Source organism: Chrysemys picta, chromosome 20, assembly GCF_011386835.1.
Source record: "Chrysemys picta bellii isolate R12L10 chromosome 20, ASM1138683v2, whole genome shotgun sequence".
In the NCBI taxonomy this organism is placed as follows: domain Eukaryota; kingdom Metazoa; phylum Chordata; order Testudines; family Emydidae; genus Chrysemys; species Chrysemys picta.
In genome coordinates, this window is record NC_088810.1 from 5,760,771 (window position 1) to 5,775,461 (window position 14,691).

The 14,691-nt window shown below is 50.1% G+C and overlaps 2 long non-coding RNA genes across 2 annotated transcripts in view; both read right to left on the reverse strand.

Moving 5' to 3' along the window:
- Window positions 1–14,691, reverse strand: part of LOC135976848 (uncharacterized) — a 1,653,704-nt gene that overhangs the window by 306,011 nt on the left and 1,333,002 nt on the right. The gene's annotated exons all lie outside the window — the stretch shown is intronic.
- LOC135976707 (uncharacterized) lies at window positions 677–1,952 on the reverse strand. Its single transcript, XR_010594018.1, has 2 exons — window positions 1,550–1,952; window positions 677–1,375 (listed from the first exon to the last, which is right to left on the reverse strand). It is a non-coding gene; the product is annotated as an uncharacterized LOC135976707 (long non-coding RNA).

Sequence of the window (14,691 nt, forward strand, 5' to 3'; positions counted from 1 at the left end):
CCTCACTGAGACACAGCCCCCCCAGCCACTCCCGCCCCAATCACCCCTCAGTGAGACACAGACCCCCAGCCACTCCCACCCTAATCACCTCCACTGACACACAGACCCCTCCGTCACCACTCACTTAGACAAAGACCCCCACAACCACCCAGACCGCAATCACCCCTTACTCAAAGACCCCCCGAGCCAAGCCCAACTCCAATCATACCTCACTGAGAAATAGATCCCCCACCCCAATCACACCATTAATGAGACACAGACCTCCTAGACAACCCCCACCCTGACCACCTCTCACTGAAAAACAGACACCCCCCCAGCCACCGCTCACCCCAATAACCCCTCACTGAGACACAGACTCCCCAGGACTCCCCCACCGCTATCACCCCTCAATGGCACAAAGTCGAACGATTCACCACCTGCCCCGATCACCCCTCAATGACACAAAGAGCCCCCGAGCAACCCCCACCCGATCACCCCTCATTGAGACATAGACCCCCTCCAGCCACTTCACTCCAATCACCCCTCACTGAGACACCGGACCCCCCAGCCACCCCACCCCATCACCCCTCACTGAGACAGAGACCCCTCCAGCCACCGACCCCAATCACCCCTCACTGAGACACAGGTTACCCCCCCTTCCTTTCCCCTGTCTTTTTCATTAATAATTAGATGCAGATTCTACTTGAAAATTATGTTTATAGTTGCGAAGTGGCAGGAGAGGCTGGGGCAGGGTGTGTGTCAGGCAGCTGGCTGGGGAGGCTCTGATGGACACGGAGTCACTGTCCTGGCCCTTCTGGGGTGTCTGCAGCCCCCTTGGTGACAGACGGTGGGGAGATGGGCTCTCGCCCACGGCTCTAACTGCATGTCACCGGCGATGTCTTTCCCTGGGGCTGCAAAGGCAGGGACCTCAGTGCCGCAGTGGTGAGGGGCTCCTGCTCCATGGGTCAGCTCTGGGGTGCTGGGTCCAGCGGGCCGGGGACAGTGGCTGGGACAGGTTCTTTCTTCCTCCCATCGTCTCAGCTGGGCTGATTCTGCACCTGTCACTCAAGGGGTCGGTGCTCATTGTGTGCTCAGGGACGGGGTCGCAGGGTCAGGCAGGGGAACGTCTGCAATCAGCGCCAATCATCACCAGGGCAGGGAGTGGATCCTCTTCTAGGGAACAGGTGGGGACCTGGAGCCGTTCCTTTGTGCGCAGGGCAGGGGAACGTTCTCACCAGTTTTCATTACGGCCACATTTCCCTGGCAGTCTTCATTGATTTGCCAATGGAGGTTAACTTCACAGCAGTGTAATTCTGCACCTCGTCTCCATTCAGCAGGATCGTCTGCTCTCCTGTGTAGTTTTCGTTCTGGAAGAAGATCACAGCTCCCTCAACAACTTTGAGAGAGAAATATTTTTTCGTTAGTTGAGGATTCTGACTTTGAAATGACTCCCACTGGCCCTCGAAGAAAGGGTAAGGATACAAGATGACTTGGGAGCTGTCGATTCCCCCCTTGATCCTGCGCACAGATTGGATGGTTTTGAGCACCCTGGGGAATGATTGCTCTGTACCTTCCTTGTAGATTACGAATTTGCCTCCATAACAGGGAGATTCAAAGAAGACCCAGGGGTCCCCCACCACAGTGATGCTCTCGACTGTGGACACAGTAAATGTCTTGTTTACAGATGAGTTGTCTCCAGTGAATATCGCAGGATCTCCTGAGTGCATCTGGAATCTGACAAAATTTGCCATGCTGTTCTGCCGTGCCGTCAGTCAGAGTTCGGAGTCACTGGATGCTCAGATTGGAAATGTTCCTTCCCAGGCAGCCAAACTGCACTTATATAGTCTCCTTTGCTCCAGGGGGATGAGGTTTGCTAGCCTGGGGGAAGGTCAGGGCATGGGCTGGGCTTCCTAGGAAAGAGGCGGGACCGGGTGCCTTCACGCCCTGGAGATTTTTGATTAGCACGAGACATGTGCTTGTACAAACAAAGAACTCTCCTCAGAAGGGGGCAGATTTTGGTCACGTTTGAGCAGCGACGCTGCCAGAGTAGCTGTGTGGCATTGCAGAGAACCACGCCAGGGCGATGCCCCAAGGAATTCTCTCTAACTAGCACCCGCCGAGCACCCAGGATAAATCCATCCAGCTCCAGGGATTCCTTCTGCTGCCTGGTGGGTACGACAGGACATCCTGAAATACCGAACTTCACACCATTGTGGATGGAGCACACACTGCGCTCCCACAGCTCAGACCAATGGGTTGTGTTATGAGCTGGATGAATAGGACACAGAGGCCTCAAAGATCGGGGAACAGTTATGCCAGGTGCTGCAGAGTCACACAGTGAAAAACAGACCCTGCCCTGTGGAGATCAGGCCCCGTTGCGCCAGGCGCTGTACAGACACCTGCTCCATCGGCCAGCGCCACAGCAGGCAGCGGAGTCACTTAGCGCCCGTGGGCTGGGTCCAGGGGGATGAGAGCAGGTGTAAGGGGATCGGCGGGAGTCGAGCCGCACCAGAGCCATTCCACCAAGGGGCTGGGAGAAGGGCTCAGCTGCACCGCCTGAATCCCCGTCACATCATGCAGGGCCTGACCTGTGACTTGGGGCTTCTCCTCAGATGGCCCATGACCCAGGAGACAGCACGAGTCCATGGGGCAGAGTAGCTCCCAGGGCCTGGACTATACAGTAGCCCCCGTCCCTCGGCATCTGCTGAGGGTGCAGAAGGAGTGAGCAGGGTCCCATTTGCTCAGGACGTGTCCGTGGGAGGCCGTGAAATCCTTGGTGTGAAGGCGGCAGAACGTGCGTCACCCACAGGCTGCGTGCGGATCTGGGTTCCCTTCATGGCCGGGTCACCTACTGAGTCACCTGCTGAGTTCCCTGGAACTGAGCGAGAGGGAGGGACAGAACCGAGCTGTGTAATGTGCCAACGGATTTCACTCCTACCCCCCTGAGAGCTCTGAGGAACTGCACCCGGCCACTCTGTACTGTCTGTGTCAAGGCAATTATCCAACCACCCCCTTCTGGGGAATGCCAGACATTGCTCTTGGAAAGGAGACAGTCTCACTGATCCCATAGGTGATGTTTCTGGGCTGCTGCAGCTCCCGGGTTGCGAGATGCCCCTTCCCGCTCTGCTGCTGTGCAATGGGGGAGGTATAAACTGGGGAAGTCTCTCCCCAGCCTCACAGGGCCCCTAAACCCTCGACGTGCCCAGAATCCCCCTGGCAGCACTGGCTGTGATGTTCCTAGGCTTGCAGCTCTACAGCACCCTGGACCTACAGGCTCTGGCCTCCAGGGCAGCGTGACAGATGGACAGCCCCAGAGTCACGGAGCCCAGGGCACACAGGGTCTGACCTCTAGGATAGCCTGTCACAGACTTGTGCTCTCGGCTCTGTACAATCCCTGTGGGGAACCCCCTTCAATGCGACAGCCCTTCTCGGGGGTCCACTCTCTCTCAGGGGGTAAGCCCCTCTGCCTCCTGGAACTGCACCTTTGAGTCTCCAGCATGCCTGTCTCTCGCCGTGGGCCCCCTCAGGAAGTCCACTCACTCTGGACCCCTCAGGACCTCCACACTCAGCGGGAATAATGCGTCACACTGTTCTCTGGACCAGAGCAACTCTCAGCCACTGTAACACAGGAAGGTTCATTGAGCACCTGAACACAGCACAAGAAACTCTCAGGGCCCTCAAGCCTGGCCTCCCTCAGCACAGCACATCTAGATCTATCCCGCCTCCATGTGGGCTCTGGCTGGTCTCTCCTCCTAACCCAGAAAACCCTCCTTCCAGCTGGGCATCCGATATCACCTCCCTCAACTCCCGCCTCTGTCCCAGGTAAACAGGCTGCCTGGGCCTCCTCTCCTCTCATCCGTCCTTTGTTCCCTTCTGGCTGGAACCGGCTGGTCAGGTCACCGGGGTCCTCTCTCCGCAGCCCATTGTCCTCCCACTGGCCAGAACCGGCTCTGACTCGAGCTGGGCCTCCCAGTCACCAGGTCACTAGTGGCTGGGGTATCCATTCTCCAGGCTGTTCGCTGGCCCTCTGTAACAACAAACACCCTCTCCCACCACCTCGTTAAACCCAGGGAAACTGAGTCCCACCCCCTCTGCATGTAAACCACTGAAACCAACAAGAAAACCCCCTGCTTCGTCACACAGGCTCCGAGTCACAGACCCCATGGCACGCAGGGTCTGGGCTTAGTGGGGTCCGACCTCCCTAGGCTGACACCCAACGATGTTACTGCAGAAAGGTCGTGGGGCCACGTGCCACGTGTTACCCATTCCCTGGCTCAGGCCCAGCTCCCATCCAGCTCTCCCACAGCCCCCCGGGCAGCAAGCAATGGGTCACCACAACTCCCCACTGCCCTTCCCTGACATGCAGCGGGCAGCCACCAGGGGAGGGGCAGGGACAGCCCTGCTCAGAGCACGTCTAGCTCGGGGGCTGCAGAGGAGGCAGCAGGAGCCCCAGGTATCTGAGCCGCTTGTCCCTGGGCATCTGCTGAGGGTGCACAAGGGGCGAGCAGGATCCCATTTGCTCAGGACATGTCCGTGGGAGGCCATGAAATCCTCAGTGTGAAGGGGGCAGAATGTGCGTCACCCACAGGCTGCGTGCGGATCTGGGTTCCCTTCATGGCCGGGTCACCTGCTGAGTCACCTGCAGAGTTCCCTGGAACTGAGCGAGAGGGAGGGACAGAACCGAGCTGTGTAATGTGCCAACGGATTTCACTCCTACCCCCCTGAGAGCTCTGAGGAACTGAACCCGGACACTCTGCACCTTCTGTGCCCAGGCCGTTATCCAACCGCCCCCTTCTGGGGAATGCCGGACATTGCTCTAGGGCAGTGGTTCCCAAACTTTAACAACCTGTGAACCCCTTTCACTAAACTTTCAAGTCTTGTGAACCCTCTCCTAAAAATGAATATTTCCAGGAATTTTCTCCTTTACCTGAGTATAGATTATGAAAGCAGTGATCTGGGAAATATAAAAAAAATTTTTTTGACATGCTTATTACATACTATTTATTATTTATTATTTATCATGACAGCATTTTTATTACATTATAAGGCTCCTATGGTTCATCAAGGAGTATCAGATGTGAAATGGCAGGAAGGTATTTAAGAAGCCAACTCAGAGTTCCTCCTACACAAGCATTCAGGTCTTGAGCAGTCCAGGCAAACAACGCACGTTACAACAAAGCTTAAATTTGTTCTTCATAATAATTTTAAAAACAATACTGGCTGCCTATTTAATTTTAAAAACAGCAAAAAATATCCACCTCCCTTTCCATTTCTTATAAGGAGTCTTCAAGTTTAAATCTCCTCACTGTGATAGAGATGCTTGCTTTGATCTGCTTAGCTCCTGGAAGTCCAGTGGCTCTGGGCTGCTGGCCCTGTGCTGCCTGGGGTCCCTAGGGACAGCTCTGTCCACCATTGGGGAATTTTTTCCCGAGAACCCACTGTAACATTTCGCGAACCCCAGTTTGGGAACCACTGCTCTAGGGGCGCAGGCGCCCTCCCCAGGCCCTACATGCTCCCATACATGTAGTTTCTGGGCTGCTGCAGCTCCTGGGGTGTGAGATGCCCCTTCCCGCTCTGCTGCTGTGCAGGTGAGGTATAAACTGGGGAAGTCTCTCCCCAGCCTGCTAGGGCCCCTCAACCCTCGACGTGCCCAGAATCCCCCTGGCAGCACTGGCTGTGATGTTCCTAGGTTTGCAGCTCTACAGCACCCTGGGCCTACAGGCTCTGGCCTCCAGGGCAGCGTGCCAGATGGACAGCCCCAGAGTCACAGACCCCAGGGCGCGCAGGGTCTGGACTCTTGGGCAGCCCCAGAATCATGTACCACACGACCTTCCCACTCATGGCGAATTTCAGCAATTTCAGGTTCTGTCCCAAATGGGAACCAAGCCGGGTTTTGAGCTAGCGACTCCTCCCGACAGTAGAATTACCGTTCCCCACACAGCTCTGGCAGCCGGGCCTGCTCCTGATCACAGCTGGGGTTAGACACCGGGAGAGTCAGGTACTGGCAGTGCCAGGGATACGTTTGGACCCTGCAGTGCTGGCAGGGGGCTGGGCTGGAACCCGGCATCAGCAATGCTGAGGAAGAGCGTTAGGGCAAGAGCAAGAGGCACCGTGAGCACCTGGCCCTGGCACCACCACTGAGCAATGGCTAGACCCAGTCTCCAGAAACTCGTCCTGGATTCCAATAACCTGGTCCCTGCAGCCTGGTCTGTGCCGGCCTCTCTTGGGCAGGGGGGCTGAAGGCTGCAGCTGGCTCTGGCAAGCTCCAGCCTCTGCTGCCCTTTGCCCCTGTCCGTCTGACCTCACACTGGGCAGGGCAGGGAGACCGCACTGACCTCGCCGATCACAGAGCTTCTGGTGATGAGCAGAGAGGGGACATCTGCCCTCAGCCCATGGAGGAGACCCTCACTCTCACAGACCCCATCTGCCTCGGACCTGGGTAAACTGGGGATGGGAACCTGGATGTCTGAGGCTGGGGCTGAGTCTGCTCCCACTTGTGCACCGTTAGTGACAAGAGGAGAGAGGGTTTCTGTGTCTGGGGGGAAGCAGGAATTCTCTGCAATGTTTTTCTGGATGAGATGCCTGGCAGGGACTGACAGGTCTAGGAGTTGCTACCCAGCGGGTGCCAAAGGATTAAACAGCTGGCAGGAGCGGTGGGCAGGTGGCGCCAAGTGCCTCAGTGTGCATCTGGGAGAATGACCCAGGAGACACCACGAGTCCATGGGGCAGAGTAGCCCCCAGGGCCTGAACTGTACCAGAGCCTCTTGTCCCTGGGCATCTGCTGAGGGTGCAGAAGGGATGAGTAGGGTCCCATTTGCTCAGGACGTGTCCGTGGGAGGCTGTGAAATCCTCGGTGTGAAGAGGTCAGAATGTGCATCATCCACAGGCTGCGTGCAGATCTGGGTTCCCTTCATGGCCAGGTCACCTGCTGAGTCACCTGCAGAGTTCCCTGGAACTGAGTATCAGGGGGTAGCCGTGTTAGTCTGTATCTACAAAAACAACAAGGAGTCTGGTGGCACCTTAAAGACTAACAGATTTATTTGGGCATAAGCTTTCGTGGGTAAAAACCTCACTTCTTCAGATGCATAGAGTGAAAGTTACAGATGCAGGCATTATATACTGACACATGGAGAGCAGGGAGTTACTTCGCAAGTGGAGAACCAGTGTTGACAGGGCCAATTCAATCAGGGTGGATGTGGTCCACTCGCAATAATAGATGAGGAGGTGTCAATTCCAGGAGAGGCAAAGCTGCTTCTGTAATGAGCCAGCCACTCCCAGTCCCTATTCAAGCCCAGATTAATGGTGTTAAATTTGCAAATGAATTTTAGTTCTGCTGTTTCTCTTTGAAGTCTATTTCTGAAGGTTTTTTTGTTCAATAATAGTGACTTTTAAATCTGTAATAGAATGACCAGGGAGACTGAAGTGTTCACTTACTGGCTTATGTATGTTACCATTCCTGATGTCTGATTTGTATCCATTTATTCTTTTACGTAGGGACTGTCCGGTTTGGCCAATGCACATAGCAGAGGGGCATTGCTGGCACATGATGGCATATATAACGTTAGCAGGTGAATGAGCCCTTGATGGTGTGGCTGATGTGGTTGGGTCCTCTGATGGTGTCGCCAGAGTAGATATGGAGACAGAGCTGGCAACGAGGTTTGCTACAGGGATTGGTTCCTGGGTTGGTTTTTCTGTGGTGTGTAGTTGCTGGTGAGTATTTGCTTCAGGTTAGGGGGTTGTCTGTAAGTGAAGACTGGCCTGCCTCCCAAGATCTGTGCGAGTGAAGGATCATTTTCCAGGATAGGTTGTAGATCATTGATAATGCACTGGAGAGGTTTTAGCTGGGTTATACATGATGGTCAGTGGTGTTCTGTTATTTTCCTTGTTGGGCCTGTCCTGTAGTAGGTGATTTCTGGGTATCCGTCTTGCTCTGTCAATCTGTTTTCTCACTTCTCCAGGTGGGTATTGTAGTTTTAAGAATGTTTGATAAAGATCTTGTAGGTGTTTGTCTCTGTCTGAGAGGTTGGAGCAAATTCTGTTGTATCTTAGGGCTTGGCTGTAGACAATGGATCGTGCGATGTGGTCTGGATGGAAGCTGGAGGCATATACGCAAGTATAGCGGTCAGTAGGTTTCCGGTATAAGGTGATGTTTATGTGACCATCTCTTATTTGCACTGTTGTGTCCAGGAAGTGGATCTTTTATGTGGACTGGTCCAGGCTGAGGTTGATGGCGGGGTGGAGATTGTTGAAATCCAGGTGTAATTCTTCAAGGGCCTCCTTTCCGTGAGTCCTTATGATGAAGATGCCATCAATGTAGTTCAAGTAGAGGAGGGGCACTAGGGGACAAGAGCTGAGAAAGCATTCTAAGTCAGCCATAAAAATGTTGGCACACAGTGGGGCCATGTAGGTACCCATAGCAGAGCCACTGACTTAAAGGTATAAGTTGTCCCCAAATCTGAAATGGTTGTGGGTGAGGACAAAGTCACAATGCTCAGCCACCAGGTGTGCTCTGGCCTCATCAGCGATACTGTTCCTGACAGATTGTAGTCCATCCTCATGCGGAATATTGGAACTGAGCGAGAGGGAGGGAAAGAACCGAGCTGTGTAACATGCCAAGGGATTTCACTCCCACCCCTCTGAGAGCTCTGAGGAACTGCACCCGGCCACTCTGCACCCTCTGTGCCCAGGCCGTTATCAAACCGCTCCCTTCTGGGGAATATGGGAAATTGCTCTTGGAAAGGAGACGGTCTCACTACTCCGATACGAAACATTTCCTGGCCCTTCCTGCTCTGCTGCTGTGCAACAGGGGAGGTATAAACTGGGGAAGTCTATCTCCAGCCTGCCAGGGCCCCAAACCCCTCGACATACCCAGAATGCCCCTGGTAGCACTGGCTGTGATGTTCCTAGGCTTGCAGCTCTACAGCACCCTGGGCCTACAGGCTCTGGTCTCCAGGGCAGCGTGCCAGGTGGACAGCCCCAGAGACATGGAGCCCAAGGCACACAGGATCTGGGCTCTAGGGCAGCCCAGACTCAAAGGACTCATGCTCTCTCAGCTCTGTACGGTTCTAGGAGGAACCCCCTTCAGTGCTAGAGCCCTTCTCAGGGTCCACTCTCTCTCTCGGGGGTTAAACCATAGGCCTTTCTGCCTCCTGGAACCATACCTGTCGGAGCCTTAGCACACCTGTCTCTTGCCGCGGGCTCCCTCAGCGACTCAACTCGCTCTGGCCCCCCGGGGCGTCCACTTCCAGAGGAATAATGCCCCCCTATTCTCTAGACCGGAGCGACTCTCAGCCAGCGTAACATAGCAGAGGCGTCTGAACATAGCAGAGGAACCTTTCTGGGCCTCAGGCCTGGCCTCCCTCAGCACCATACATCTAGGTCTGTCCGGCCTCCAGGTGGGCTCTGCCTGCTCTCTCCTGCTAGCCCAGAAAACCTTCTCCTTCCAGGTGGGCATCCAATATCACCGTCTTCCATGTCCTGCCTCTGTCCTTTGTCTTCTGTCCCAGCCCAGGTAGACAGGTTGCCTGGGCCTCCTCTTCCCTCAGCCTCTCCTCTCATCCATCCTTTGTTCCCCACTGGCTGGAACCGGCTGGTCAGGTCACCAGGGTCCTCTCCCTGCAGCCCATTGTCCTCCCACTGGCCAGAATCGGCTGTGACTCCCGAGCTTGGCCTCCCAGTCACCATTCGCTGGGGTGCCCATTCTCCAAGCCGTTCGCTGGCCCTCTATAACAACAAACTTCTTCTCCCAGCACCTTGTAAAACCAGTAACACACAGGGAGACTGAGTCCCACTCCCTCTGCATGCAAACCAGTGAAAACAACAAGAAACCCCCTGCTTCGTCACTCATCCCACAAGTCACGGACCCCAGGGCGTGCAGATTCTAGGCTCTCCGGCACCTCCAGAGACACAGCTCCCAGGGCACGCAGGGTCCAGGCTCTAGCCAGGGCTAATCAGAGCGGGGAGGGGCAGGGGGCCATTTGGCCTGGGCCTCAAGCTCAAAGTGGGCCTCAGATTTAGAGAGTTGTTAATTTTTTGGCATTTGATAAGTTTTGCAACTTGTTTTTATGTGCATCTCTATCAGACCAAAATGTGACACGTTTTCTTAGCTTAGAGCTGCAAATTGGAGTAATATGAGACCTGATTTGGTAAAAGCCATACGTTTTTTGTTAACTGATATAGATTTTGTCATATTAAAGAGTTTAAATATTAATAAAAAAATATCGGTTCTGATGGCACAGGATTAGACCGTGATGAACGTGTCCTCTCAGATCAGCTGATTCTATAAACAAACCACTACTAGTGGCTGGTGCTGAATCAAGTGCATGTTGAAAGGTCGAGAATTGTTACATTTTAATATCTTTATAGTTTTATGTCTGCTGCCAGACACTACCGGTGTTGTGCTCTGCTCTTGTTCGATTATGATAACAGTCGGCTGCGGGCATGTGTTTCCATGGGTGCTGCCCCGGCTCTGTGCAGATAGCTGACACTGCAGACCCCGAGAGAACCCACAGTGACCACAAACTCTGATAAGGTACGAAGGCACCCGGCTAGGTTTATTGTCAAACGAAACACAGTAATTGTTTCCTATAGACTCTACAGGACATACTACGAATATGTCCCCTGACAATGGACACAGCTCAGTCAATGGTGGGACACTCCACTGCCCCCTTGGCCAGACAAAGACGTCCACTCAAGGGTACACTCTTATACACCGCTACAAACAGGTTACACGTCACTCCTGACGCAGTGAGGTACAGCCCCTCTATGCATTAGGGTGCTGCCTCACCCCTGGTACGTGTTGGTTCGAACAAACAAGTCTATCCATCATATTGTCCTTTTGACCCTGTCTTTAGCATGGGTCTGCCTGTTCCTTGTTATCTCTATGGAATGTTCTTGTACCGGGATGTTCTGGTGCCATCCTGGCACACGTTCCTCTTATTAGTGATTATGTGAATACGTGCTTTTAGCAGCCCTCTTCTTGCCAATTTCTGTGAGCAGGGCCTGCCTCTGGCTCACAGCCTGACTTTGCTTAACAAGGTCTTGACCATTACTTTAGTTCAGGCCTTAGGCCACATACTGGGCCTCTGATACAAGAGTTCATGTTTCAAGGACTCATCTTACGACATTCCCCCATTTTTTGTCTTTTTTAAGGGGAGGATGTTTACCCATCGTCCTGGAAAAGCATAATGCATGGATCGAAGATAGCCCAATGGGCTAAACACTGTTATGTGGTTACCTTCCTTTTCCATCCACACACTCATGCATCATATCTTTGAGTCTGCACATTCCTTCGTACGACTGATAGACAGATTTTATTATCCAATTATTTTTAGTCCCTTATGGTGGGCCTGGGAATGTTGGGCCCAGAACCTCGACTGAGGAATATAGTTTTATAATTGAATCTTAGAGGCACTCTCAAATAATTAATATGTAAAAGTAATATGGAAATGGTGTATATATTTGTCGTGTATACAGGCATATATGTATAGTCTGAATGTGTACATATAACAGCACTTTATATCCAAACATACCAATTCTTTTCCAATATGGTGGTGTAGTTTGGCCCTGGGGGTACTGCAGAGAGCAACCCACTTTTATTAGGGGAATTAAAGTTACCATCTGTATCTTTATTAGGAGTAGGCTCAGTGTTTTGAAATACTGGGATAGGGATTGTGATGATGTGTCCCACAGTGCTATGTATGTGAGAAGTAAAACAGAAATTTGGAGTTGTGACACTACCACTGAAGCCTTTATATAAAATATATGTTGTAATTAGTTACTACCCAGTACTGTCCATCCATGTTATAGATTACCTTTAATGCTGGTTGTCACCCTCTGGTAAGCTTCACTGAGCAGGAAACAGAAGTGGCCAGCTTCTCTGTTCCATTGGTTGAACTTCTCTGTGGCTTGGTCTACACTACCCCCCCTAATTCGAACTAAGGTACGCAACTTCAGCTACGTGAATAACGTAGCTGAAGTTCGAAGTACCTTATTTCGAATTAGTTCAAACTTACCTTGGTCCACACTCGGCAGGCAGGCTCCCCCGTCGACTCCGCGGTACTCCTCTCGGCGAGCTGGAGTACCGCAGTCGACGGCGAGCACTTCCGGGTTCGACTTATCGCGTCCAGACTAGACGCGATAAGTCGAACCCAGAAGTTCGATTTCCAGCCGTCGAACTTGCCGGTAAGTGTAGCCAAGGCCTGTGATACACCAGTAGTTGACGTAGATCCAGTTGTTTCGTATGGCTGTTGTCTTCCAGATAACCTACTGAATGGACAGTAACCAATTTATCAAATATTGCTGTGTCAGGATGTAGTACTCATATCCAGACACTAAACAAGATTGTTTTGAATAACATGTGCCTTAGTTATGATGAAATGTCAGTAATCCAAATTATGACTGGTACTAACAGGGAATTTGTTTACCCAATTTGTAGTTACTGTATTTCTTTACCAATTTGTTTTTTCCTTGCCTTCCTGTTGTTTGCTGCCATTCATTTATTGATTGGTAAACTGTTTAACCAACGCACAGGTAACAATGTTATGTACATTGTAAATGATATGGAGCGATAATATAGTAATACAACAATAATACAACACTACAATGATAATACAGTAGTACAACAATAATACCATTGTTTTTACACAGTAACCAAGTTGAAATTAAATGACCGTTTATCCTGGTCCAGCTAGTGCTTTTTAGCAGATTGTTAACTTAATTGTCCATACATGGTAGATAGAGGTGAATTTGACAAGTCTCTTATTTATAAAGCACTGCATTTTTCTTTTCTTGATGCTTGGAGGTTTCTTCGCTGTACACTGATATTTTCTGGTGTCTTCAGGGTGTGATATTTTCTGGTGTCTTTGGTCTGTGGGATGTAACTTAAACAACTTTTGTTAGTTAACATAATAAAGGTTTTTGTTTGTTTTTCCTTTTTTTGTTTTTGTTTTTAGGAACCCAAACTTAATACAAAGTTTAACTTTAGTTTGTTTACAATGTAAATGGGACCAAGTCTTTCATAATACAAACTATACTTTTGGAATTGTTGTATAGACATTCATTTTCATTTGAGGTGAATTATTAATATTTTATACTAAATGTAATGCTTAACTGCTAAAATAAATGTGGTTTTTTTTAACATTCTCAGTTAACAAAAGAGTCAATTACATAATTTTTACCAAGCTTTTCAGAGTTAATTTGCTTGTGATACCAATTTTACTCTTGTTAACTGTTTCCTATTAACATAACATAACAAAAGAAAAGCATATAAAGTTAAACCAACTATAAAATTAAACCAAATTAAAGTTTAAATACACGTTCATGCAAATACTTTGAGGGTGTTAAAGTTTGATGACGCTTTGTCGTGTTTGGGAGCCAAGGGTGCAAACCTGTTGAAATTGTTTGGTTAGCTTTATGCATAAATTGTTATCTTTACATGTTTGCTACCACATTCTTATAATTATATTCAAAAGTGAAAAAGTATTGCCATTTTGTTAGGTTTCCCCTGACATTTTTTCTTTGAATAACAATAAAAAAACTTAAAAAACAAAACAGTGATTAATAAAAGAGAATTCTTTTTTGTTTGCAATTGATTTATTTAAAGTAAACTTTTTACCTTGTTTTCTTTTTGTTTCTTATTTTGTTCCGTTTTAAATTGCTTTATCTTTTGGAGGTTTCTGTAAAAACTATAACTTTTTAAACTTTTAAAATAAAGAGATAGAGCCAAAGTGAGGAGAGACAGGGGAAAGGGCTGGTGAAGAGCAACCTAAGAAGGTAGTGAGACCTGAGCCAAAAGAGATTAACTGTATCAAGGTATTTGAAAGTACAGGCAGCAGCAGCAAGTTTAGCGGGCTCTGAGAGGAGAGTCGGGGTAGTTACCTGCTCTCGTAAAACCTGAATTTGTTCCCGCACTGTCTGTTGCTTTTGTATGCATGCCAAATGGATGTCAGGAGTGCCCTTTTTTGCTGCAGTTAACTGTTTTTGGGCAACTCCATATGTTAATGCATCAATTTTAAGTGTGAACCTGCTCTATTTTAGTTTTTGACTTTGAAATTCCTTTTTATTCACTCCCCTGCGATCGAGTCGCAGCTCCTGTCTTGTAATGTGCTCTGTGAACTGTTCCATTTTTTCCTTCATTTGATTTACCAACCCAGTGAAAGTACTGTGTGCTACTTTTTCCATCTGTGCACTTACTTGTCCCGTTCTGAGAGGCACCAGTCTAGGTCCTGGTTTAGGTTTGACCAGAACCTGGCTTTTATCATAAGGTAGTGGTTGCACTGCAGTGGATCCCGTTTCATCTTTCAATTTTACTAGGGCCACCTTTTTCCACTTCTGTCCCCATTCTTCAGGCACTGGGTAGCTACCTGAAGCCTGCTGTTTACCACCAATATTTATAACAGGGGACGGCACGTGTATTTTTTGTAGGTTCCTTGCAGCTGTTTCCAGTGTTTTACTCTGTTCCTGTGCTGGTTGTCTCTGGACTGCATGACACCCTGCAAGGGGAGTGGGAGCAGTCCAGGGCTGTGTAGCTTCTTTTGATTTTTGTAACTCTTTCTTTGTTACTGTTGTTTGCCCCGCCAATTTTGTGGGGTGCTATTTTAAGCATTTAACAGCCATGGTTATAGTTGGCAGCAGGTTTAATAGGCAGCAGGTTTAAAACAAATAAAAGGAAGTTCTTCTTCACACAGCCCACAGTCAACTTGTGGAACTCCT